The 26558-nt window shown below is 26.2% G+C and overlaps 1 long non-coding RNA gene across 7 annotated transcripts; it reads right to left on the bottom strand.

Moving 5' to 3' along the window:
* Window positions 1-2146: 2146 nt before the first annotated feature.
* On the bottom strand, window positions 2147-24141 carry LOC147816075 (uncharacterized). 7 transcript variants are annotated; one of them, XR_015431659.1, is made up of 5 exons: window positions 24024-24141; window positions 22683-22793; window positions 15172-15287; window positions 9741-9895; window positions 2147-5903 (listed from the first exon to the last, which is right to left on the bottom strand). It is a non-coding gene; the product is annotated as an uncharacterized LOC147816075 (long non-coding RNA). The 7 variants fall into 7 exon arrangements; XR_015431658.1 differs by having other exon boundaries at window positions 24002-24140; XR_015431657.1 differs by having other exon boundaries at window positions 22980-24120.
* Window positions 24142-26558: the final 2417 nt, after the last annotated feature.

Here is a 26558-nt window from a genome sequence, read left to right as displayed (position 1 = left end):
TTGTTTTTCAGTGAGCCAAGAATTCGACTTCTGCCACACCCATACGTCCCACCCGTTTACAGGATGGACCCATTCATACATGCATTCATTCTTCCACAGATCATAATTGTCACCTGAGCCAGAGAACAATCAATCTCCAATTCAGTACCCCCGTAGGTATAATTTGTTATGGGAACATGGAACACTTTGTGACTACATAGATTTAAAGTGAACCATTTACCACACAGGGAGTTTTCGGCTGGCTAAATTCGAACTGCCGTTCTCATGAACGTGGGTCCAACGTCCTTATCGCTACCGTGAAAAAAATGCATGCAAATTTTCTGCAGAAATTACAGCAATTTTTTACAAGTCAAAAAAATTTTTTGAAACGCTTCATAAATACATTAAATAATTCATTGAATTCTATAAATAAGAACTCTCGTCAAGTTCTTAAAATCTTACTATTTTTACGAAAGAACACACCTATAAAGCTGTTAAAACCCGTGTATAGGTTTAATAAGTTTAAGAAGCTCATTTGAGAACTTTTAAATATATTTTGAGTACATTCACGCTTTATAACTAAACTGAGGGACGTCTGAATGTAATAAGTAAGGGGTAAGTATAAATTGAATTTTCTACATAAAGTGTTTGTTTTTTTTTAAATTTTTTTTTTGCTCTTTAATTTCATAATTTCAATTTTTAACCTGTCAGGTTACTTATTTCCTAAATCATTGTTCGAACTGAGAAAGTTTTCGTGTTTTTCTTCCCTTTTTAAGAAGGTACAAAATGGTTTTACTGAAATAGTTTCTGATTGATAAGAAACTGCACCATCAGAAAAGTTCCTAATTTTATTTTAAAATCGAAAATCCGCAGTCTTCTCTTTAGTTTTCTATTCAACGTTGGTATTCGAAAAAAAAATTCAACTCTCCGTTTTAATTTTTAGAACATCGCTTTAAATGACAATTTATTTTATTTAATTTTAGATTTAAAATGTCTGTAACTCGAGATTTTTAGTTTATCCAGTGATTCTTTTACACAATTTCATTTTTAATGCTCTATTTTCTTAAAAAAAAAGAAGATAAAACTGATGAAACTCAAAAATATTCCTTATTTTTATTTCTTTACTTTCTGCTTTAGCAGAATATTTTTTTAGAGAAATGAATTTTGATTCACACATTTCAAACTTTATTGTATTTAATATTTATTTTCAGCAGTAAATTGTTCTAGATTAATAGTTTCTCTCAAACCCAGAAAAAATTTAAAATCCCTTAAAATTATAGCTTTTTTTAATTTCTAAAAAACATTAAATAATAATTTACATTGTTTCTGATAAAAGGTTCTCAGATGCAGAACAGTGATTTCAGGAACAAATTTTCCACATTATAAGCACAGGTGTTTCTTTAAAAAAAAACATTCTTTATGAACATATTTATCACAAAAGATAGGTAGTTATGTGGTTACTATTCAAATAAAACTATCGGAAATAAAACTTAATTTTATTAATATAGAAAAAGGGAAACAAATATATTAAATTTATATTTAAAAGAGACACTTTTAAATTTATATTTAAAAGAGACACTTTTAAATTTATATTTAAAAGCTTTTTTAATTCATAACCATAAACTCAACTTTGGATAACATGAAAAAAAAAAACCTAATGATGCTTTAAAGTTTATTGTTAAAAAAGTAAATAAATAAAAATAAACTTAATAATTATTTTATTATTAAATAGTTCTTTCTTTATTAACTAATAATTATTTATTTTATTTAAATATTTTTTTTCAATAAAAATTTCAATCAAAAACTTTTTTTTTCTTTCTAAAACTACATTTAATTGTAGATATAATCTAGATATAGCACATAGCATGCTAGCCTATTATTCCAGTTGAAAGCAAAAGGTTAGAAAAAAACTCAGAATGTACTTACATATTAAAACAAGAGCTAAAATAACAAAAATAAATATTAAAGAATGAGAAATATATTGACACAAATATTTTAAAAAAAAAAGAGATTGAAGAGTTCTAATCTCATCAAAATCTGGTTCTTAATGTGAGGTATGAAATTCTAAAGGATTACAAATGTGAAAGGAAATAGTGCTTCCATAGAATCATAGCAGCTTTTTATCAACCAATAAAAAGTCATTCAAATGCAACTTTCTGCATGGGTAGAAAAAAATGTTCTTTTTTTATCAGAACAGTGCATTATCCATTTCCAAATTATCAACAATGTTAATGAATCAACCATACAAGCAAAGTTTTTATAAAATATTTATAACAATTACACAATGACATTTCGTGGAAGTTTCAAGTTCTATTGGGACTAATAAAAAAATGTAGCACATTTCAATGGAATACAACTAGAAATTTTTTTCTCAAAAGGTGAGTTCAATGATTAGGTGCATTTAGTAGATGTATAATTCAGGGTGTAAATGATTTTAATCAAATGATTAAAATCATTGATTAAAATCATGATTTAAATCAAATGATTTTTTTAAAAAAATCACTGATTTTAATAAAAAAAAAAACAATTTTGTGTATAGTCTTGAACATTTTTTGTATATTTTTCTAAATCTCAAACATAAACAAGTAAGTAGACTGTTCTATATATTTCTCAGATCTCACTCATATAATTCAACATTTCTACTTTCAATGTGACTCATTTGCTTTTAAAAACAGTTTACATATTATATTTATAGTTCATTGGAGAAACCTCCTTATTAAGTATTTTGCTAAAATTCATTGTACGCTCTCCTCCGTTTAATAGAACTTTGTTTGATAAAGAATCTCTAGAATCTTTAAACATCTTGGAATGGTGGAAATCAATTGCGCTTCTAAAGAACTGTGTAGGTCAAAAAGAGTTTGATGCAATACAGTTGTTATGTACTGCAAAAGGAACAACTGCAGGGATAGAGAGGATGTTTTCCACTTTTGGACTTGTACATACTAAACTACGGAATCAATTGGGTGTAGAAAAGGCAGCTAAATTAGTCCTTATGTTTAAATCTTTAAATAAAACTAATTAAATGATTGTTTAAATAATTTGATATTGTAGATGTAGAATTAATAATTATCACATATTGTTTGATAAACAATTTCTTTCTTGATTTGTAGTTTGAAATCACTTTGTTATTGTTTATTTCTTATTTCACCTTTTGCTTTTAAATTATTAAGAAATATTTTGTTGATAATGGTTAGTAATGTTTATTTCCGATGTATACCATAAGTAACAATAGTTATACAATACAACTTTAAATCTATGGTACACAAAATTGATTATATTCCATAGAATTGAAATTATAAAAAAATCATGATTAAAATCAAAAAAATCTGATTAAAATAAAAAAAATCCGATTTTTTTGATTTTTTAAAAAAAATCATAATTTTTATACATCCTGGTATAATTATAAATCAGGAGTAGGCGCAGATTTTTTTAATACTGATGCAATTCTAAATTCAGTCTTTAATCTTATAGTCAAGATTTGTATCTAACTCATCACAGTTTGAATGAAATTACAGTGCAAGTATAAATATAGTTTAAATGAGATTACAAATTATATTTTCTAAAACTTTATACACATTCTGAAAAAGAATCAGAGAATCAGTCAGCCACACAAAAAAGTAAAAGCAATACAAAACTTCTCAATTTTCCTTTGAGAAATTTAAAAAAAATTAATTCAGAAAAATGCACCCTTATTTGAACCACTTTTACAGGCACTTCAGCATGCACTCAAAAAGAAGCAAAAGACATGTTGGAAGTTTTAAATCCCTATACATTAAATCAGAAAATAATGCAATCGAATAAAAGAGCAAAAAAAAAACTATTATTAATTCCGAAAATTAAATAAAAAAAATTAATCAAATATTACAAAGCGAACGGAAATAACTCAGAAACTTTTAAGATAATTTTTCAACCTTAAATTTTTTTAAATCAGTATTACGCTTTAGATAGCTCTCTCATTAAGATAAAAATTATATATATGTATATTTAAAATAAAACTTTCATAGTTTTACTTACAATGTTCTTCACAAACAAAAAAAAATATATATATACTTATATAACAATATTTTTGCAACAAAATAAAAAATTGTTTTGTGCAAATTGAATTTTATTTCTCTTCAAATTTGCAAATGTTGACATTTTAATGTTTACAAATGATGTTAACATGAGGAAATTTTTTTTTTAACAATTATGCATTTAAAACATGAAATTTAATTTTACAATTTAATTAAATAAAAAGCATACATAATTTTTTTTATATACAATACATCAAAAAGCATGATATTTAGGATCAAGCCAAGAAAACAAATATTTTAAAGAGGAATGGAATTTACATGCCAAGTTATGAAAATAATGCAGATAAGAACAGATAGTTAAAAAAATTATTACAAAAAACGAAACAGCATGGTTTTGTTTTGAAAAGTATTTGAACACATAGTAAAGGGGAAAAGATAAATAGTTTGGTCCATTCTCATAAAAAAAAATGAGGAAATAACATAATTTTCATAATTAATAACATGTAACGAATAATATAATGTAATATATTAAAACCAAAATTAAATGCACAGAGGAAGAAAATTGCTGTATAAAACAGTTACAAATGTATAAAACATTAATAAATATATATAATTATATCGCATATATAATATCTTTTTTATATATATATAAAACATGGTGGTCAAGGAAAATAATGCTACAACTAAATTTAGAGAAATTCATTAAAATATGAGAAAATAGATTGTACAAATATCATAGACAAAACTAAGTCAAAATATAAGCAAATTAGTTAGGTGGTTAAAAATAAGTAAACTATTATCAGCCAATGACTAGTTAAATAAACAATAAGTGGCATATCCCCCCCTTTTGCATTAACTATGCATTTAATTTCTTAAACTTTCTCTTTTGTTGGATTCAGATTATCTTAAAAGTGGATTGTTGACCTTTCAGAATTAATCTATATTACATAAAACGCTAATACGTACCTATGTATCAATAAAATCGATGATATTTCTTTTCTCGAGCTGTAGTTTTCTTTGTTTTATCATATTATCATTGAAAAAGTTACTGAGTACTTTGAAACATTTTGAAAATACATTTTTGAAATTACAAAATAGTATTTACAATTATGAATCTAGATAGTGTTTTGTCAATAGTGATACCTCTAAATATATTCAATGAAACTGAAGATATATAGAGATTATGATTTATAGATTTTTTAAAAATGTTTCTTGCGTTTTGAAAAATCAATTTATATTTTCTCACACAAAATATAAGCATAATTCAAGGAGTTTACTTTTGCAGGTTTTATCATGTTTTTTTCTTACAAAATTACAAAAAAAAGATTCTTGATATGGCACAATATATGACATAAAAAGAAACATTTTGGAGTAGCTAGGGGCTTTTCTTTGTTATTTCAAAGTAAACCAAAAGTGAGTTCAAAAATGTTTCAAAGTAATCCAAAATTTCGACAATATTAAAATTCTAACAGACTAAGATTTCATATACACAGCATAGACACAGACAATTTTCTCTTAGATAGAAGAAACAAAAAAAAAAATTACTTAGTCTAATAAAGTGGAATTTTTAATCTGTTGCTTCAAAAATTTATCCAAATAATTGATTAAATAAAAAATCACTGTTAAAACATTTACTAAAACTCAACAGAATGAAAATATAACATAGTAGTATTTGTAGTAATATTTTTAAAAAAAAATTAAAAAATGAAGAAAAAAAATTTGAATTTTCCAATCTTTTCATGAAAGCTGGCAACTATGCATTTTAAATTTTTTCATCTAGAGTTACAAAAAAAACATATGACTATTAATTTACCTTCATAGATATCAGAATAGGATTTCTGTTTTTTCCATTCAGCCATTCTCTAGCTGTAAGTGATGGAGTAGGTGCAGCAGTGTCAGGAACAAATCTTCCTGAAATTGTTCAGACTAATTAAATATAAGTTTTGAATATAATATATAAGTAAATATATAAAACCAGTTATAATACATTTTTGTTACTTAGTGTGTAAAATCAAGAAATACCATCAAGTTAAGCAACAATTACAATAATACATCATGTCAGGACGAATTCAAATTACTTACCCCCAAAATGAAGAGGAATATTTCTTGCTATCTGGGAAATAAGGTCATTAAAGTTTGGACCCTTGATGTTAATTTTACTTTTTGTATATTTTCCCATAAGAACAGAAATTGTTGTGCAAATTAAAAAATTCTTGGATGCAATTACAAAATTCGTTTAGACACAGATAATTCCGTACAAAAAATTAATTTTAGTGAGTATTTAGAACTTTTTATTATTTCATATTATAGTCAAAAAACTTATGAATTGTAAGGTATACAGTTATTTGCATTATTTTAAAAGGTAAACTACACAATTTGAGTGAAATCGGTCAAATGTTTTCTGATAAATCATCTTTTGAAAATGACCTAAGATTAATAACAAAAACGACACTACACAAGAAATACACACGAGAATCATGATGGCCAATAAGTGTTTTTATGGTCTAAAAAAATATCTTAAGTCAAGCCTAATAAAAAAAAACAACATACGTGTTACTCTATAAATGTCTTATACAATCAGTGCTTACATACGCATGTGAGACCTGGACAATGACCCGTGGAGATGAAAATATGATAGCTAGATTTGAGAGAAAAATACTGCGAAGCATTTTTGGTGAAATGAGTAAAAACAATACCTGGTTTAGAAGATCAAACACGGAACTTTACAAAGCATGTAAAGAACCTGATGTCATTAAATTTATCAAAATTCAAAGGATTAAATGGGCAGGCCACATTATAAGAATGGAGGATGGCAGGACAACCAAAAAAGTTTTCAGTGCCAGGCCAACAGGTACAAGAAAAAGAGGATGGCCAAACCTAAGATTTTTAGACTGCCTTGAAAAGGACCTACAAGTTTTAAAGATAATAAATTGGAGAACCTTGGCTAAGGGAAGAATGTCTTGGCATAGGCTTGTTGAGAAGGCCAAGGCCCATCCTGGGCTGCCGTGCCAATGAGAAGAGAAGAAAGCTGAGGGTTCAGTTATATGTAGTAACATACACTAGTTCCCTTCTGGTGGTTCGTTTTGGAGAGATAGGGGTTACATTTCTTACAAATTCATCAAACAATCTTATTAAATATAGTTTTTAACTAGTCAAGAATTTTTTTCAATAATAATCTGAACCTGTGTCCTGGTTTATATCTAGAATTACAAAGTTGTTTAAGTTTTGCATACTAATTGTTTTTTCCTCGCTAGCTCTACTGCACCGGACTAATGTGGACAAGTTAAGGTGCTAGTCACAAATTTGATAATTTGTTAAGTAGTCATTTATCATAACTCAGAAAGGTATATTTAAAGCAAAAATGAAATCAATTACAATCTAAGTCTTATTGGAGGGCATTTCACTTAACTAAAAAAGACATTTTAAACAAAATCAATGCATTAAAAATTACTATTCAATTTGATTTATTTGATAGCATTGAATCAACTTAAAATTGAATCAGTTTTAATAACCATAATTTTAACTTGATGAATGGTTTGAATGGATAACACGAGGAGTGCATAGTTTAGTGATATTTCCCTCACTGGGGTAATGAAAACCATTTGCTGTCTTAATTTAAGGTCTGGCAAAAATTCTCTATTTTATCTATATTGAATGGTAGTCATTTATCAAACTTGATAAAACATCACCTTCAAATTTTCTTAAAACTTTTAAGGGATGAATTAATCTAAAGGTTTTGTGCTAAATATTGAAATTATTAATTGTAAAGGTATATTATTTTACAAAATCATTTTGATTAAAGAAATGCATAGCATCAAATGAATTATATATTTAACCAATAAACATTTATTCCATTGGAAGTTGAACAGAATCATTGTCCACATTACCCATACCACCATTTGTCTACACTAGTACCATGAAGATATGTTATATTTGTTTAAGCCTAATACTGGCTAATTGAAAAGATACAGAGCAAAAGGTAATATCAAAATAGGCAAAAATGTATAATTTTAAACTTATTGGCACCTTTTTTGAAATAATGAAAATAAAATATGTTATAAAAGAGAAAATTTAAAAGTTACTTAAAAACCCTCTTTTACAAATTTCAACAAAAATATTCAGTCTAATTTAACAATTGCATGGAAGTGTACATCAATGTACACTTCACTTTGATATTTGACATTTCAAATTTTTATTTTTACATTTTGATTATTCAAAAATTAAATTTTTATGACTAATCAATAATCCAAAATCAGTAAATCAAATAAATAACGAAATAAATATTCAAGTAATCAAATAAATAATGAAATAAATAATCAAGTAATCAAATATATAATGAACAAAAACATTTTTTTTCGAGTTTCAGAAAAAATTTAAATCAATGAGGCAAAATTCACATTTATTTTAATCTATTTCGAAAAAAAAAAAGGGTTTTTGAAGCTTTTTTGTAATTCTGAGAAAACATAAACTATCTGTTAAGATTTCCTATTCTGTTATACAAATTAACAAAATTAGTATTTAAGACTTTTCTGCATTAGTAATTTTAGCAACAACAGCAACAAAAAAAAAAATAATTAACTTACACAGTGCAGCATTTTATCAGTGTTAAAATCATGTTTTGTTTAAGAGATACAGATTCAGCAATGTAATATTTTATTTTAATCAGAATTTTTTTTAAATTCTTTTTGTGTTTAATGAGTAAAATTCTAATAAGATGTATAAATACTAAATACCATTTAACAATAAAACTACACTAAAATTTTTAATACCAGTTATAATAAAATGGTTAATATTATTTAATTAATGCAAACCATTTTAAACTAATTAACCAAAATCAACCCAACTTATGATATATAAATGCTATATAAAGAACTTTATATTTTATTAACAAAATTTTTAGTTTAGGTCCCTCTGACAAAGTAGTTTTAGCAAACAACTAATTAATTTGCTATGCAAAAAACTATACCAGGTAATTTTGTGTTTAGGATTGTAGCAGCCCTGAATGAAACATCGGAGAATTTTATCAGGGTACATAAAAATGAGATTTTGTTTAAAAGATATATATTAAATATTATAAATTTTACTACAATAAGATTTTTTATTTTGAATTCTTATCACATTTAAGGATCTGAACTCTAAAATGTACAAATAATATTCAATATTACTTAACAATAATGCAATTAAAATTCTTAATATTATTAAAAAAAGTTTAATATGATTTAATGACTACAAACTAATTACTAAACAAATTATAGCAGAATTCAACTCAAAACTTAAATGAAATCTAAAGACAGAGTACCAATTTTGCCAAATGAAAAATAAATGATTTTAGACGAGAAATCATTTTTAAAAACATGCTATTTATAAATTGAAAAAAAAAAAGTTTAATTCCTTGACGAAATTTACACTGCAGACAACATATATTAAACTTACGGGTTTTTAATCAGTACCAGAGGTGCCAATCAAGCATTGCCAAATTTTTTATAAAACAATTAAATGTATATGATAAGGAAAAAAATCTGATGCTTAGAAATATAAAAATAGCTAGATAAATATATGAAGTGTTCAGAGCGAAAGTAGATCTAGTTTTATTAAAAGTTGTTTATGTTTAATTTATCTAAAAAATTAAAATTTAAGTAATTTAAGAAATCAAATCTATTTTTTGATTCAGCTCGATGAATTGAAAAAAAAATTACTTGAGCTATTGGGAGTTTTAAAAAAGAAAATAAATAAAATTCGAAAAGTCACCAGTTCTGGGGGCAGGGCAGGGAAGGCGGAGTCTTGTGAGGGTTCTAAATCTCGTATTCTTGAAGACACTGGACGTTTACCATCCTTTTGACGCTGAGACAGTTTGGCGGAGAAAGGGAAACTGTTCAGCATGGCAAATCAGGTTATTCCAGCCCCTGTAAAAAGTTTTATTTCTTATTAGAATTTCTAACAAACGCAGAGAGGCTAAATCATTTGTGAAGTAAGAAAAATATAAATTAAACACAATACTATACTAAGTATTCGCTCTCTTTTTTTGAGATTTTTTTTATTTGAATTTTTGACAATCAAAATATGGGAGTAGCACAAAATTCCAAAAATATGGTCCTCATAGTTTAGTTAGGTAAGCGCTTGAAAAAGTGTATTTCGCACAAATACATACTTGGCACAAGCTCACGGATTTTTTAAAAATAATAGAAAATTTTTTGAACTTAAATTTAAATTTACTTTATCCAAATGAATCCTATGTAAAAAAAAAAATAAAGAATTTAATAGCCTTTATTTATTTATCTAATTACGTGTCGATAACTATTTCTAATTTCATGGTAAATAAATTTACATAATTTTAAATTATCAAAGAGGAGAAAGTGAGAGAGTGGTTGAAAGTTGCTGCCGTTTATGTTATTTTCATTTTTTACATAGTTTGCAAAAATTTGAATGGCCTAGGGCTCCAGATATGCTTAATCCACACCTGTTTGAGGGAATGATATCAAATATTGCTAATTAATTAGTACAGACGACATTTAAAATTACAAAATTAAACTTTCTCTGAATAAACTTTTTGAAGGATTTGAATTTCTGACACTGAAAAAACAGGAGTAGCAGCAGTTTCGGAAATATGGTGTCAATAGTTTGAACCCTTTAGCGTTAATTTTACTTTTAGCGTATTTTGCCATATCTCGAAAAATGTTTAAACGAATTATACTTATAATTATTAACTTAGTTTAGCCAAAGATAAATCCATGCAAAAAATATTTTTAGTGAGTACTTACTATTTTTTATTATTTTATTCCGTAGTAAAAAAATTTGAATTGTACAGTATATAATTTTAACATTATTTTAAAGACTGTATTTTTGCCTGGAGAAATAAAAAATTTTTGAAAAATTAGTCGAATAATTTCTAGAGAAATTAAATTTTAAAAATATATCTTTTTCAAAATTTGATTTCTCAAAAATTAATCGAACAATTTAGCTAAAATTTTGCATTTCGAAATATACAACTGCATTCTTTAAAATGATTTAAAAACTTGCATACCTTACAGTCCAATAGTTTTTTTGACTATTACTATTAAATAAAAAAAAAAAGTAATATATACTAAAAGTTGCATTTTGGATAGAATCCTTAAAAAAATTTTTTTTTAATAATTATAAGTAAAAACTTTTCAATTTGCTTAAAAAGTTCTCAGACTGATGGTGAAATAGGCAAAAGGTAAAATTAACAGTAAGGGGTTCAAACTTTGGACGCGTCTCTTGACAAGGCTATCCAGAATATATTTTCCACAATACCGTTAATCCTATATTCTGGGGGATTGAAATTCGAAGCTATCAACAAAGTATGTTTATACAAAGAAAATACATTCATGTGTGTGACTTAAAATATTGCCTGCATTAATTAATCAGCATATTTGAGGTCACTCCCTTGAACCATTAGGATTGAGTCCTAAAAGGTGAAGATCTGATAATATTAAATCAAAAGCTATTTAGGGTTATCCTTTTTGTTTTGCGCACATAAGGAAATTTACTTAAAATCTCTCACGTAAAAATTAATTAAAATGAGTCATAAAATAAGGTAGAACAGAAAAAGTTTGTTACTTCAAAAAGAAAGAGTTTGCTTTTCTTCTCTACAAAAGTTATTGATTAATACCTTATAAAATGCATAAATTAATGTAGTGTAAAGTGCTCTTTAATTTAGGTACTCACTTTTTTTTTATAATAAATTGTATAGACAATAAAGTAAACGTATATTTTACTGTGTGTTTAGTTGTTATGGATAGTGTAGAAGAAAATGATAGAGATAAGATTATCATTTATGGGTTGCTTGGATGAAAATGTTTACTGGTTGTAGGCACAAAATATGCGACAAATTTTCAGAAATTGAAATGAACTGTCATTTACATATTTTCCTAGCAATATTATTTATTTTCTTAAAAATATTCAATAACTTCTCAAAAAAATATCATTTAAAATATTTTCTATGCTTTTTTAATAAATTATTTATTGATAAGAAAAAAAGTCAATTATTTTTTTTTTTTTTGTGTTTTAAAAGAATTTAAGTGAGAAAGCAGTATTTACATTTTCTCATGCAATGGCAATTTAAAACTTTAACTAAATTTTTGTTTTAAAAGTTCTTCATTGCTAGTCATTGATTTGTAAACTTCAATCAACGATTTTAATGTAAAAATTATCAACATTTAGTTTATTATGATATGAATTCCTAATTGACTGAGAATGACATAATAGGGTAGATGGGTGGATGCAAAGAGTGAACCCACATTATATTGCAAAATATGAAAACATTTGCAGAAGTAAATTGAATGATGAATTTTATATAATCAATTAAAAAATTGTTTTGTACCAGATTACAGTTACTCTTGTATATGTTATTAAAAGGAGCAAATGATGGGCTGAATAAAGTTCAGCAACAAGGGCTATACTACATGGAATTTAATATATAAAGTTTTTGTATGTAATAATGTAGTACAATTTTATAAAAGTAATTGAATGAATTTCAAAAAAAAAAAAATATTCAAGTGTACTTAATACAGGATTCCCACTCTTTTAAGAAAGCAAAAATAAAGGACCTTAAAAATAATAGGATTGTTTATCATTGAATATGCATATATACAACCAGTGACAGTGCCAATTATTTACCTTTCTTGAAAAAGAAAATTAATCAATTAAAAAAACAATAAAAGGCAATTTTATTATAATGTAAGTACTGATAAAATTGTATTAACTAACAGGGCTCGTCAAAGTGGGACTGGGCAATTTTTGCAGACCCAGATCGGATTAAAAAAAAACAAAAACATTTTCAGACTGTTAAGGGTTAACGATATCTATGAAACTAATCAGTATTCCATCTTTAATAAATTCATTGAAATTGAATTATAAAATTAAATGGGGAAATCAAGAATTGCAATATTTTTTCTTCATATATTTAAAAAAATAGAGAAAGTTGAGAAGAAATTATTACAACAAGTTTTTATATTGTGGTTTCTAGAAAATAGCTGCCTACTTGTTAAAAACAAAAAGAGGAACACAAAGTTAATCGTGGGAGATTATGACACAAAGTGAAAACAAAATATCAAAAACTAAACTATTGATATAAAAATATAAATTTATAAATGTTTCATGCTGAAAAATTTTTTTTGAGCAAACAGTTTTAATTAAATTACTTACTAATAAAGAATATCACATATTTATAGTAATTAATTCAAGAAAAATCTTACTTCTTACATGAATCATAATACTATTTTTATTCCAGTGAAATTTTAAAATCCAGTGACTATGAATCGTGAAATTGGATTTTAAAATTGTGTGAATATGAATCCTGATATTGGATTTTAAAAACGCGAAAATACAAATTACAATACTGAATTTTTAATTCGCGTAAATAGGAATCATGATGCATAACTTTTAAATCAGCTAAATACCAAAATTGATGACTGATATTAAAATCGTGCGAATAAGAATCGTGATATTAGCAGATTCTGATGGAGTTCCTAATATTCAAAATGGTTAAAATCAGTGAAATCAAATTAGCAGAAGAATCATAAATTTCTCGCCAATGTGATTTAGCAATAGTTCCAAAATCTCGTCGGATTATAAAGTTTTGATTCGCGAAGTCCGCTAACCAATGGTCTAACAGAATTCTGTGATATTCCCAGAAAAATCACATGCCCTACTTCTCGTTTTTAGACCTGCCCTGGGTTGAAAGAAAATAAGGTATAAGGAGTGAAAAGGTACTAGAATGACAAAAAATCAGAACATTTTGGCCTAAACCCGTAGTTTCAGAGCAAAGCTAAAAAATCAGAACAAACACGATTTAATTGGAACAGTTGGCAACTAAGCTAGACATGCATCACATATTTAGTTGCGGGCCAATCTCGCTAAGTACTCATTTACACCCAAAATATTCTTTCTTTTACAAATATAAAATGTTTCAATTATAAGGGTATATATTAAAAGAATTAATATTATGCATGATAGTAGTTTTCATAATTGATCGTGGCAAATTAAGTCTTATTTCAAGTAAAAACAGACAATGTTGGTATTTAAGCACCTTAAATCATTCACTTTTTTTCATTTTGCTTAACTTTTTTTTTAAAAATTTATTGAAATAAATATTTTTATGAAAATTTTTATAGAACAAAAACACAATTATGTTCAAAAGATTTATAATTTTCAAACCAATGTTTTTTATTAGTTTTCACTGAAATTTATAAATGAAAGGTTCTAAAACCATTTTTTAAGGGTATCAACACATTCCTTAGGCAGAAAATTGATATGGTTACTTAATTAATAAATACTGATAAATTATTTAATTTTTAATCATTTATAGACATTTACTTGTAATATTTTTAATTATCCTCTATCATTCTTAATATTACTCTCTACTATTATTATGATTTGATATTTTAATTTTTTTGTAAATTAACAGTTAGAACAAAGCAGTATTCTTTTATTATTAATGGCATTCTCTTATCCTACAATATCACCTTATCAGGTAACGTTTATGGTACCTCAACTTTTATAATGAGGATTACATAAAATTATTTCCAGCCAAAACTGTCATTAGGAATTAGCTTTACATAATATTACTAAACAATCTCATGAAAAACAAAGAACTAATTTTAAAGTAACCAAAAGTTGAATAGAAATTTTAAAAGAAGAAGAAGAAACATTTTAAGTTGCAATGCTAACTAAATAAAATGATTATCAAAATCTAAGTTAGAATTTTATTCTAATCGACATTTATAACAAAAAGTTTGGGATAGATTCTAGACAAAATGCAGAATATATTAATGAAAGAACCAGTATATGAATGAAATATGCCTCCCCTTTTGCCTGTAGCCTTCTCAGACACACCCTTTCTTGTCTCTCTTAAATGCTCTACCATAGTCTAATTCTAGGTGATAAAAGATCAACTTTTTGTTTTAAAAAATTTGAACTGAAAAAATTGTTCCCATCAACTATAGTGATGCTGAAAAATAGAATATTTTTAAAAACCTTGTACCAAAATAAAGTACTTTTAAGAGCCCTTATTTTCCAAAATAAAAATTAAGCAGTTTTTAAGGACTTTTAAGGAGTGTGGGAACCCTGTAATGAGGAGGTCACCCAAGTCTGCACAATACTTGGGTTATCTGTATATGTGATAAAGAAATTTACAAGCTTTATATTATTTAGAACTTACTGTAGAGGTATTCAGAGTATTCTTCATCCTCTCCCAGGCAAGTTGATCATCTTTTTCCAGCAAAAAATTTCATTAAAGGTGAATTACTGTAAGAAGCAACATAGTGAAGATGGGTCCTACAAGTAATTAATATTATGATATAAAGATTGATAAGTATAAGAGAGATTCAAAAAATCAAAACAAATTAAAAACCATGAAAATAATACACAGGCATCAAAACTATGATGGAGCATTATATTTGGTTAAAAGCACATTACAGAAAAATTACATAAAAAAACATTACAAGTAGGTATAAAAAAAATTTGAAAACACATATAACTGAATTTAAAAAAATAAAAAGAGCAGTAAAAAAATTTTCAAGCTGATTTTTCTTAAGTACTTTTTAAGCCCTTTTTCATAGGCTGATTTAAATATTTCACACTTTTGCAACATTTGTTTTTGTAATGTTTTCTGCATGGTACTTTGCATTAAAGATGTTTTAATGTAACTGTACACAATTGTGCACTCTAATTGAAACTTGCATACAATTTTTAATTTGTAACATGTATTTTTTATTTATTTTTAGTTCCATATTTTACTTAACATCATTTACTAGCATGAGTCACTGCAAGTTTACAAACTTAGTGAAATATTTTACTGAAACATACACATGATATTCAAACTATTTAAAATATTCAAACAAATGTAACAGAATTAAAAAATGTCATCAAGCTCTCTGTTAGTAAACCCCTCTCTAAAAAGTATTTAAGAGAAATTTTAAAAAATATTTTAAATGTTTCTTTGAATAACAGTTTAAGAATCTACCAGTTATTTAACATTCAACTAAAATTTACTGCAAACATAGAAAATAAGAAACTTTTGATAAATGTGAAACTTTACAGCCTGCTGGTAAATATATATATATTCAAATATTAAAGTGTCAATAGAAAGGACCATCTTAGTGAAAAGAAAAAGGAATAGCAAATCTAAAAACATTATTAGAGGTCAATGTATTAAGGATCTTATTTTAAGAATCTTGAGAAAATTATATATATCGAAAACTATGGTTCTATAGTCATCAAAATACTATATAATTTTTTAATAACCATATTAAGGAAAATGTATGTGACCATATTAAGAAAAATACATGAACTTTTAATTTAAGAAATAACAAATAAATAACCTCTTCAAAACCTGAAAGATAAATAAAAGTCTCCAAAACACATGTTAGCAATTCCAACTTCTAAGTTAACTCTTGTTAAATTTTAGATAAAAGTTAGAAAAAATATTCCACTTGATAGAAATATTTATTATAAACAAATTATTGTCAAAATGTACAAGATTAAATAAATAAGTTTACTTACAGTATAAAATAAAAATTTTCAACAACATCTAAGGAATAAATGAATTTTTGAAATAAAATTAAAAGTTTTTAGTAACACAAACTACAAGAAATATTTCAAAGTAATGAAAGAAAACAAAAACAACAAAGTAATTCAAATAGCAGTATTGAATTGCTTATCCACATACACAAAAGAAATATTTAGAAAATAAAACAGACAAAATCTAAAAATATTTAAATTATACAACAAAAAAAATATCCTTATAATAAATACCATTCTTGAATTTGCAAAAAAAAACTATATAATTGCTCAAAAATATCTTTCTGAGACAAACTAAAAAGTGTAGTAGAGTTTTAAAGCAGTCTTATAGATATGTTATCAGTTCATAATATACCTAACAAAATTAATTTAATTCTATTCAAAGAGAATGCTTGCAATTTCAATTGGGATTTTTAGTCTAACCCAGAAAAAGTAAGCAAATATTATTGTTTAGTTCTCACAAGCGATTGCATGCAAACAAGTTTGTATCTAACAAGGGTGGAACACATCTGAAAAATTCCTATTAAAACAAAATTAAGCTTAAATTAAGGAGCATGTGGTTAAGATAGGGCGCAAATTAAACGTGTGATTAAATTTCAGAATAGCCAGGACACGCTATTGGTCGAAAATGACATCACGATTTGAGGGAAGGGAGATGGTGTGTATTGCTTGCATGAGGCAATTTTGAAAAATTGCTGATAACTTTTCCTTAAAACAAGTTTTTTTTAATTTTCTTTATTTCTATTTAACTATTATAATTGATTTCATTTCAGTTTCAAGAAATACAACTTCATTATTTTCAAACGCATATTTTAGTTTATATTAAAACTAAGTTAATATTGGTTTAGTTAATTTTTTTTTGTGGTGTAATAGTGGTGTCTACCAGTGAGGTCAGGAGTTCAATTTAAATTTCTTTATCTAAAAAGGCTAATAACTATTTAATAAGTTTTATTCAATTTATAAAATTATAACTTTTTTAAAATCAAAATTAATTCTTTTCAAAAATTTAATTTTTAAGACAAAAATTAATAATTTTTTTTCAATCAAAATATTTCCATTATTTTTTAACTAATTATAACATTTTGATGTAAATTTTAAATTGCAAAATTTTTTAACTTAATTTTGTAATTTAAAAAAAATAAAAAAATTTTTTTAACTTAAATTATGAATTTTTAATTAATCCATATATTTTAATAAGATAAAATTAAACAGGTACTGATATTTTTTGTTTTTAAAATAATTTATAAATTGATTAAACATGTTAAATAGTTCATTTTTGGAAAAGAAAGTTAAAGATAATAAATATTCTATTAAAACCTGAACCATTCAACAGAAAATGGAAAGTCTAAATGCTACACCACAACTGCAGGTGAGCTACAAAGTTTCTCTTAATTTAAAGGTAAATGAACTGAAAGTTTAAAGAGTAATATTTTGTCTTTGGGGCATTCCATTGTAAAACATGCACAATCTATAAAACTTTTTACATTAGGCATTTTTGTGTGCCATAGTTGTAAAATTATTTTTGAATTATTTGCTTTATACTTTTACCCTAACTTGAAAATAAGTGAATATGAATTATCAATCAAATGTAAAATAGTACTTACAATTAAAGCAAAATATATATACATAAAAAAATAACAATTCGGAAGTTATAATATGATGCAATTTTTCATCAATTAAAAATACTTAAGAAAATTGGAGTAATTTTAAACTATATACAAATTGAGCAATCAACTATGAATTTAAGAAATTATGAAGGTAAAAAATTTATGAAGGAATAGTCTCAATTATAAGTGAATTAAACTCAAAGCAAAAACTCCCAACTTAACTGCATGAATCAATTCAATTATATGTATTTTGCAGTTTCATTATCAATATTTTATATGTTTACAGAAACCGAGAAAACGTTAATCATGACAAAAACATTAATAAAAATTCTATAAAATTAAAGTTATTTTTAATTCTACTTATTTCCCAAAGAAAAGGAAGAATTGCTTAATATCCAATCCTTATATTAAATCCAAATTCATAAATGATAAAAAAGTTAAATGAAGTTAACACAATGATTATATTTAAACTTTGAAAAAAATACTGCATACCGAACCGTAACTAAAGCCATGTACAGAAACGAAAATTGTCTGCTAAAAATTCTGGCTTTCTAAATATCAAAGTGAAAGATAAACCAACAAGAAAAAGTCAGAGGGAAAAATTATGTATTCCCTTTTCACCTTCAAGAATTTACTCATTGGAGCTTTTTGAAAATTACATTGGTGCAAATTTTTTTACCATTTCATACTTATGACTAATAAATTAAATACATCAGAAATTACCAGATTTTCAAATAGGAATAAAACTTTAATTTTCACACGTAAGCAAATTAAATAAAAAGTTGCAAAAACCACACACATTAAAAATAGTGCATGGTTAAAACAAGACTAATACTAGACATGGTTTCGTTGAAGATCTCATTTTCCCCGTTGGTTTTCCCACACCTTACTTTTATTTTGATATCCAATCACAGGAGAGGGGTAGATAAGGATCTTTTTCCAAATTTAAATCAGACTCCCATTTAACTGACCTTGAACTATTTTTATAGTAAAAAAAAAAAAACGGCAAAAGAAAGGGGAGTGTTTTTATAATTTTTATATTAGCTTTTATAAGTTGTAAATAATACTTGTTTAAAACAAAGTTAATATCTTTTATTAGAATTTTATCCTTAAATTAAATTAGTACTGTAAAGAAAGTAAAAACCAGAGAGTGATGCAATATCCTGACACATGGAAAAAGGTTTGAAATTTGCTTAATTTTGCTGATAAGGGAGGTGTTTGAAATTGCCAAAAATATGCCTATATAATATTTGAATGACTTCTAATTTAAAGTAATGATAATGTGATAATGGTAGGGAAAAGCTTAAATTAATTTGCCCAAATAATGTAACAGTAAAAGGATCAAATATGAACATCAAAATGGATTCAATAAAAATATGTTAAAATTGTTAAATAATGTTGAGCTTTACCAAGAAGCTATAAACTTGGAAAAACAGTTATCAATTGTTTACATTACATTATTTGGAAATAACTGTAAAAGGATAAATAGAATGCAATTAATCAAGGTTCAGCTTATTAGAAACTTCATAAGTTTGAAAAAAGGTAATTTAAAATTTTTTTTAAAATTAATACAACAATATGAAACTTTTAACAATACTAATGATATAACGAAACTAATAATTCAAAGATACATAAGTGTTGGAAGAGCTTGAAAATGTTCTTTAAGACACACTAAACTAAACATTTTTTATATTATTGATCGGAAAAAACAAAATCTTATCTCCAATAACTATAATTTTTCAATGGCATTGAAAAACATTCTAAAAATGCAACATTTAGTTATTTTGTTAGAAGAAATTCATTAACAGTATATTTTAATACCAGTGTTCTCTTTAACTCATTTGTGAAGGGCAACCCTTCCAGCTAACCCTTTGATCCCAATAAATGTACCCTCTTTACCCTTTTTATAAAAATAAGACTCTCTCTCTTAAAAATATTAACTTTTTATTCAGATTCCATTTTGAAAAACATTAATTCATTGTTTTAATAACAATTACACATTGGAAAAATTATGTGTTTATAGGTTAAATTCAGATTACTTTTACAAACATTTATTTTGTTTGGACTATTCTCAACTGGTCAATATTCTATAATATAAGTATACTTTTAGGGAGAGGTCAGGCAGGAGCATATTAATAAATTTTTTAAGTAATTTTAAATTTTAAAACTAATTTCTAAATATTTTTTTTCAAAAAATGCACATTTTAAAGTTTATTTTCTTATAATTCTCAGATTTTGATAATGAGAGAGAATTACTTTTAGATAATATACTTATAAGATAGTATGAGACAATTTATGACAGTATGAGGTAATTTATTTGGATAAAAATCTAAGACATCTATATAAGAAGACAAAAAATCTAAATTTTGAGTTTTTTTAGAAACTTTATAATTCTATAATAATTACATATAATTCTATAATAGCTATATAATACATCATTATAATGACTTTTTTAATTTTGTATATAAATATTTGTACAAGTATTTTAAGACACTAATCAGTTTCAATGCCGTTAACAAGAATTATTATAAGACCCTGCTATTTCGTTACCCAAATAAAATTTATTCTTTTAAATTCTGAAGGAAAAAATACATTTTTCAGAAAATCAATAAAAAAAATTAGGTTCTTCAACACATTTTCAGAAGCTTAAATTGCTGAACAAAGTTTAATGGGAATTACTGAGAATTTTAGAATAATCAAGTATTGTTAAAATCTATATTCTACCAAAAAAGGCAATGCAAATTTTTATTTTTCAGTATACTTTCATCTGATTAAGCAAAGAGAAAATAGCATGCGTAAAACTAATAGCATTTTTTTTACTTTTTTAGTTTATATGACACATAAACCTTGATTTCTATTTTTATTATTTTTAAGATAAATTTGTGATTGTTCTCATCTAACTAAAGAATAATTAGGTGATTGAATGTGCCTAAAAGCTAAACTTTTTTTCTGAGGCTTTCCTCTAAAAAAAGTTCCTCTGCTTAAAATTTTTTAGGACAAATTTATTGCATGAAAAATTTTTAATAAAAAGTTCAAAATAATAAGGTATAAAATTTTTAACTTTTCAGTGTTTTATGCAAATTTTATTATAATTATTTATTTTTATAAACAAAAAAAAATTTCAAACTTAAAATAGTTTTTTATATAATATGTATCGTCACTGAGAAGGGAGATAAATAAGAAAATTTGATAAAGACTACAAAAATTGCAGCAATTACAAGTTTACATATTTTATAGTCATTACTTTATATTTATTAAGAGTTTTATCAATTCAAATTTAGCCAAACACTGCATGGGTGTAGATGTGGTCGGATAAATACCCAGTAAGTATGGTATTTATAAATGGGTATTTACCTCTGCCTTGGGGTAGTACCCTAAATCAAGGCTTTTATAACTTTTTGTCATTTTTAAAATATCTAATCATCATTTGCCTTGCTTATAGTTCTGGCAATAACATAACATTTTTAATTTCAAAAAATGAACACTAAAGTATATTAATTCCAGGAAAAATATTTCAAAAAACTATAAATACCTAGCAGAGGAGCTGAATTGTCACAATAAAAAGCAATGTAAAAAGGTATTGTGCAATATCACAAAGTAGACTTTATGTTAAGTGATTTATGTGAAGGTTGAGCGCTTTTCAAGAAGGTTGAGCGCTTTTGTAAAAAAATAACTATATAACTATTTTATTTAAAATAAATGCTTTTCTTAATGTAATTTTAAAATCAGTTGATATTTTGCACAAATATTTTTTCTACATATTATTAGAAAAAATAAAGATGATATTTTAAAAAATTCATTGATATTTTAATGACATTAAAAATAAAAAATTTTCAAAAAATATTAAAGTAAACAATTTAATTTTTATATTTTGTCAAGTATCAGCAAAACAAATCTTTAAAATACAAGACAATTTAGACAATTAAACAAGACAATTTAGACAGTGGTTAATTTATCTGTGTTCATAGATTTAATTTTCATTACTATTATGAATATTCACTTTGTTAGAATTATTTTCATACGGTAAAATTTGTATAAGTATCTCTTTTTCCGAAAGGGGTATATTAATGACCTTTTCTTAAGCAATTTTAACGCTATTTTTTAAATAAATACTTTATTTTAAAAAATTTATCAATTCAAAAAAATCAAATCATCAATCAAATCAAATCAAAAATTCATTTTTAATTTATCCATAAAATTATTTCATTAAAACAAATGTGCCTTTTTTTTTCTTTTTCTTAAGAAAAACATTCAAAATTATATTTAGCTTTTATCTGTATTGAATCTGTGTTTATTAAAATAATAAGAATAATTATTTATCAAAAGTCAGCCACATTTGAGAAATTTCAAAATTTTATTTTAGTCAAAAGAAATAATGATCTATGCAATATAACTTTAATGTTTGTTATAAAATTATTTATCAAACTTTCAAATACTAGTGAAAAATTTGTACTGTTTCCGGAGCACAATCATTTCTGTAATATAATCAAAGTATAAAAATTGAATGTAAAAATTAAGTTTATTGTTATAATTATTAACTAACCATTAGATCAGCTGATAGCTTCTTGTTTTTGACTACCAATGATACCACCATTAATTCTTTCATGTTTGCAATCTCCAGCTTCCAAAAAGAGATGTCCAACATTTTCATCTTCTAGATAAGAAAGAAAAAAATATTTTAAATTGAGTGCATGAATAAGCATAGTTATCAACATGAAAAGAAATACAATCTGATTTTTGATAGAAAAGAAATAAAAAATTTAAATTAAGTACATAAATAAGAGTAGTTGTCAAAAAAGAAAAACAATCTGAAGATTTTACAAAAATGTAAATTTCTTACCAACTCTCGAATCATATAGCTATTTTTCTAAGCACTTCAAAATTTTATAATAACGCTCACTTTAAAATCAACTTACAGACTGTACCAATTAAATTAAGGAATATGTTATGATGGGCCTCTTTTTTATGATGGGCGCCCTTTTTTAGAGGCTCTTTCCAGTTTCTAATGCCCTGCCCTTTTTAAGGTCTAGAATGAACAATTACTTAGTATCTTAATATAAAAGTTACAGAACAATGAAATAAAGATAATATTTCCATTAAAAATAGCAATTGGAATTCTGAGAAGTAATAATGATTAAAAACATCAGAACATTTCAGATTAACAAAGCTAAGTATTACAGAATACACACAAATTTATCTAGAAAAAAAAATAAACAAATGAACTGGTTCTTTGAATGTTTAGCACTGTTTTAAACTAGCAAATGAATTATTTCAGTTTGTTATCTTTCAGGATTGAGTAAATATCTTGTTTACATCGTTACAGAACAACATAAGAAATATTTAGCACACCAAACTTACACCATTTATAATATCCTACACAATTCGGTAATTTCCCCCAAAATAAAACTTCAAAATAAAAGAGAGCAGTTATAATAAATTTAAACTAAAACTAGCTCAAAAATAACAATTGGACTATCAACCTAAATAAAGCAAAAATCGAAATACTATTTTGATTTGATGATATCCATATACGTCCCATCCCTGCAGATAATTTTATTTCTCGATGTGTTTCCTTGGATAACCTGGGTCTTGGCGAATTTAGTTGGCGTGACAGATCAGATTACGAATATATCCCTGTATATAATTTAAACTGCTACTTGAAACGACTGAAATAAGAATATATAAAAAAGCTCCTTTACTTAAAAACTAATTATGTTAGGCTTAATTGACATGTTTACATAATTTCACGAACATTCACATAAATTAAATTCATTAGCGTATTAAAAATTCATGATCAACAATGCAATCACAAGAAACAAGCACAAGAACTTTCAGACAAGTCAATATCAGCAGGGCAATTACAATTTAGTTAAGTTTCAAAAACCTTTTCTTATTTTTGTCAATTTTTTTAATTTAAAAACATTGTTTTGGTTATTTTAATCAATCAATGCTAAAGGCAAATTCAAATGCTGCAATTAAAAAAAAATTGTTGGCTTAAAACTAATTTCGAAAGATAGTGCGAAAATATTTTCACGCTTTTAGCTTACTTGTTTTCTATGACGCTTTTAGATTATTTTTTTTTTTTTTGTTGTAGTTGTATATCAAAATCGTCCGGCAGTGGACTGATGGTTAAGACACGGTTCCCAGTAGATCAACGAAGTCAAGCATCACTGGCTGCGGTCAGTGTGCGGGTGGGTGACCACTTAGATCAGTTTGCGCAGAAACCGAGGGTGTGCGGTATTGGTCCTCCTTAAACTGTGCTACAGTAAAGTACTCGACTTCGCGTGCAGGTCGTTGGGCTACCGAAGCGGGGGTGCCATCCCCTCTGCAGAGGATCAAAATTGTGATGGCATGTCTTCGGATCATCCTCAGGGATGTTTCCCAGACCGTCGCCAATAGCCCATTGTGCTGCTCTAGTGCGACGTAAATGAACTACAACAGCAACAATATATCAAAATCATTAGTTCATTTACGCAGTAGAGCTGCACAATGGGTAATGCACCCCCGGATGCAGACGGGATGGCACCCCCGCTTCGGTAGCCTGACGACCTGTACGTGAGGTCGAGTACTTTACGGCAGAACAGTTTAACGAGGACTAGTATCGCACACCCTCGGACCCTACGCAGACAGAACCAAGTGGTCCTCCACCCGCACACTGGCAGCAACCAGAGAAGCTTGACATCGGTGATCTGCTGGAAACTGTCTCTTAACTATCACTACGGGACTTAGATTCTTTATCTTTATTCTGGAATGCAAATTTTATAAACGGTAAGATAAAGTTAAGAAAATCCTATTTTAGCTATAACTGTCTTTTAAGAATGGGTTAGTGTTTGGCGCACTCAAATGTGAGCTAACAATTTATTCTGGTATGTTATTACTAGCTAGCAAAATGTAAACTTTTTTTTAAATTGGAACTTAGGTAATGCAAGTTTATAGCGAAAACTGATTTCTGAGGGTTGGATAACCATTTTCTACTATTGGTTTGTTGACGAAATTAACTTTTCTGGTTACTTCCTTAATAATTTAGCCCTAATTCATTTTTGACATTTTTTTCCGCCAACAAGCTTTTAAGGGGGTAATGATTTCTATACTAAGCTTTAATTTATGTGCGAAATTTAAACTTAAAGTTTTTTAGTTAGAGATTTGCTAAACATGTTTTTGCAATGACTTATTTTTGGTGGATAAGCAGACTACGAAAATGCTTGTTGAGTAAGAGTAGTCTAATAATTTCTTTCAAAGGGGTAACATTTGAACGCAAAGTTGAACTTGTGATTTCTAGGCCAAAAATTAGCCAAAGGTTGTTTAAAACATAAATTTGTTTTACTGGATAAACTTAAATTCAAAGGACAAATTGAAGATTAAATTCAAATTTGTGATGTTTTAGTCGATAATAATTTATTTTAGCTCCTACATTTTTTTCTTTTTAGTTCTACTCTAATTTGTGCCATGCCCAATTTTTTGCGGTACAATTCAGCACAGGTAAAAGTCGTTACAGTGACAATATATCGTGGGAACCACTCGACGCGAGCACAATTTATCTCGGCTACAATTTGTATTTTTCAAAATTTGCCGCGAGCACAATTTCTTGTGGATTCGATGATACACGATCTATTTGCGAAGACAAAACGCTTGCATTTTCTACAAAAGCTAACTAAATATTTAATTTGTAGTCGTTAAAATATTGCGAAAGCATCGAATGTTTGTGATCTGCTTGTCATTTATAAGGGGTGGAGCTACATGCACAAGACACCATCATCTCCTATGTCCAAATTTTTTTTAACGCAAAAAATGTAGCGAAAAAATGCGGGGGGGGGGTAATTAGAAAATAGTTAGAGTTATTTGTAGTTAGAGTTAAAGTTAAATTTTGATTATTAATGCTTTAGGAGCGTACATTCACTTATGAAGTTGTAATTAATTAACAAAGTGATTAATTATCTATTTTTTGTAGTGGCTAGTTTAAATCTATGTTAACGCTCAGCTGCAGCCACAGGGTCATTTTTCATTGCATCCATTGATGGACCCGCAAAGATTTGCATCCATCAAACTCGAAAAATTAAATGCCTTAGAGCGTTGTTTCTTTCACACAACCGTTAACACTGGAAAGACGGAAACTTGGTATATACCTATATTGCCCAAAAGCAGTCAAAATGACTGGATTGTAAAAGAATAAATAATGTGTCAAGAAATTTGCTTAAAATTAATTTTTAATATTTTTTATATTATTTACAGTTATATAACAAGTTATTAGAAATTTTAACAACGAAAAAATTATACGTTGTACAAAATCCTAAGAAATTGTGTCATGTTATACATCATTGTTTTTCTAATTGAAATTAAAAGCAGTCAAAATGATTTCCTTAGGCAATCTAGTGTTAAAAGTAGTTGCCAGGAATCGCTACAAACTACTGTTTTTGTTTGC

This window comes from Parasteatoda tepidariorum, chromosome 2, assembly GCF_982258835.1.
Source record: "Parasteatoda tepidariorum strain Cologne lab strain chromosome 2, Ptep-v5.0, whole genome shotgun sequence".
Taxonomy (NCBI): domain Eukaryota; kingdom Metazoa; phylum Arthropoda; class Arachnida; order Araneae; family Theridiidae; genus Parasteatoda; species Parasteatoda tepidariorum.
Note: the sequence above shows the minus strand (reverse complement) of the source record. Positions and strands in the feature narration are given on the sequence as shown.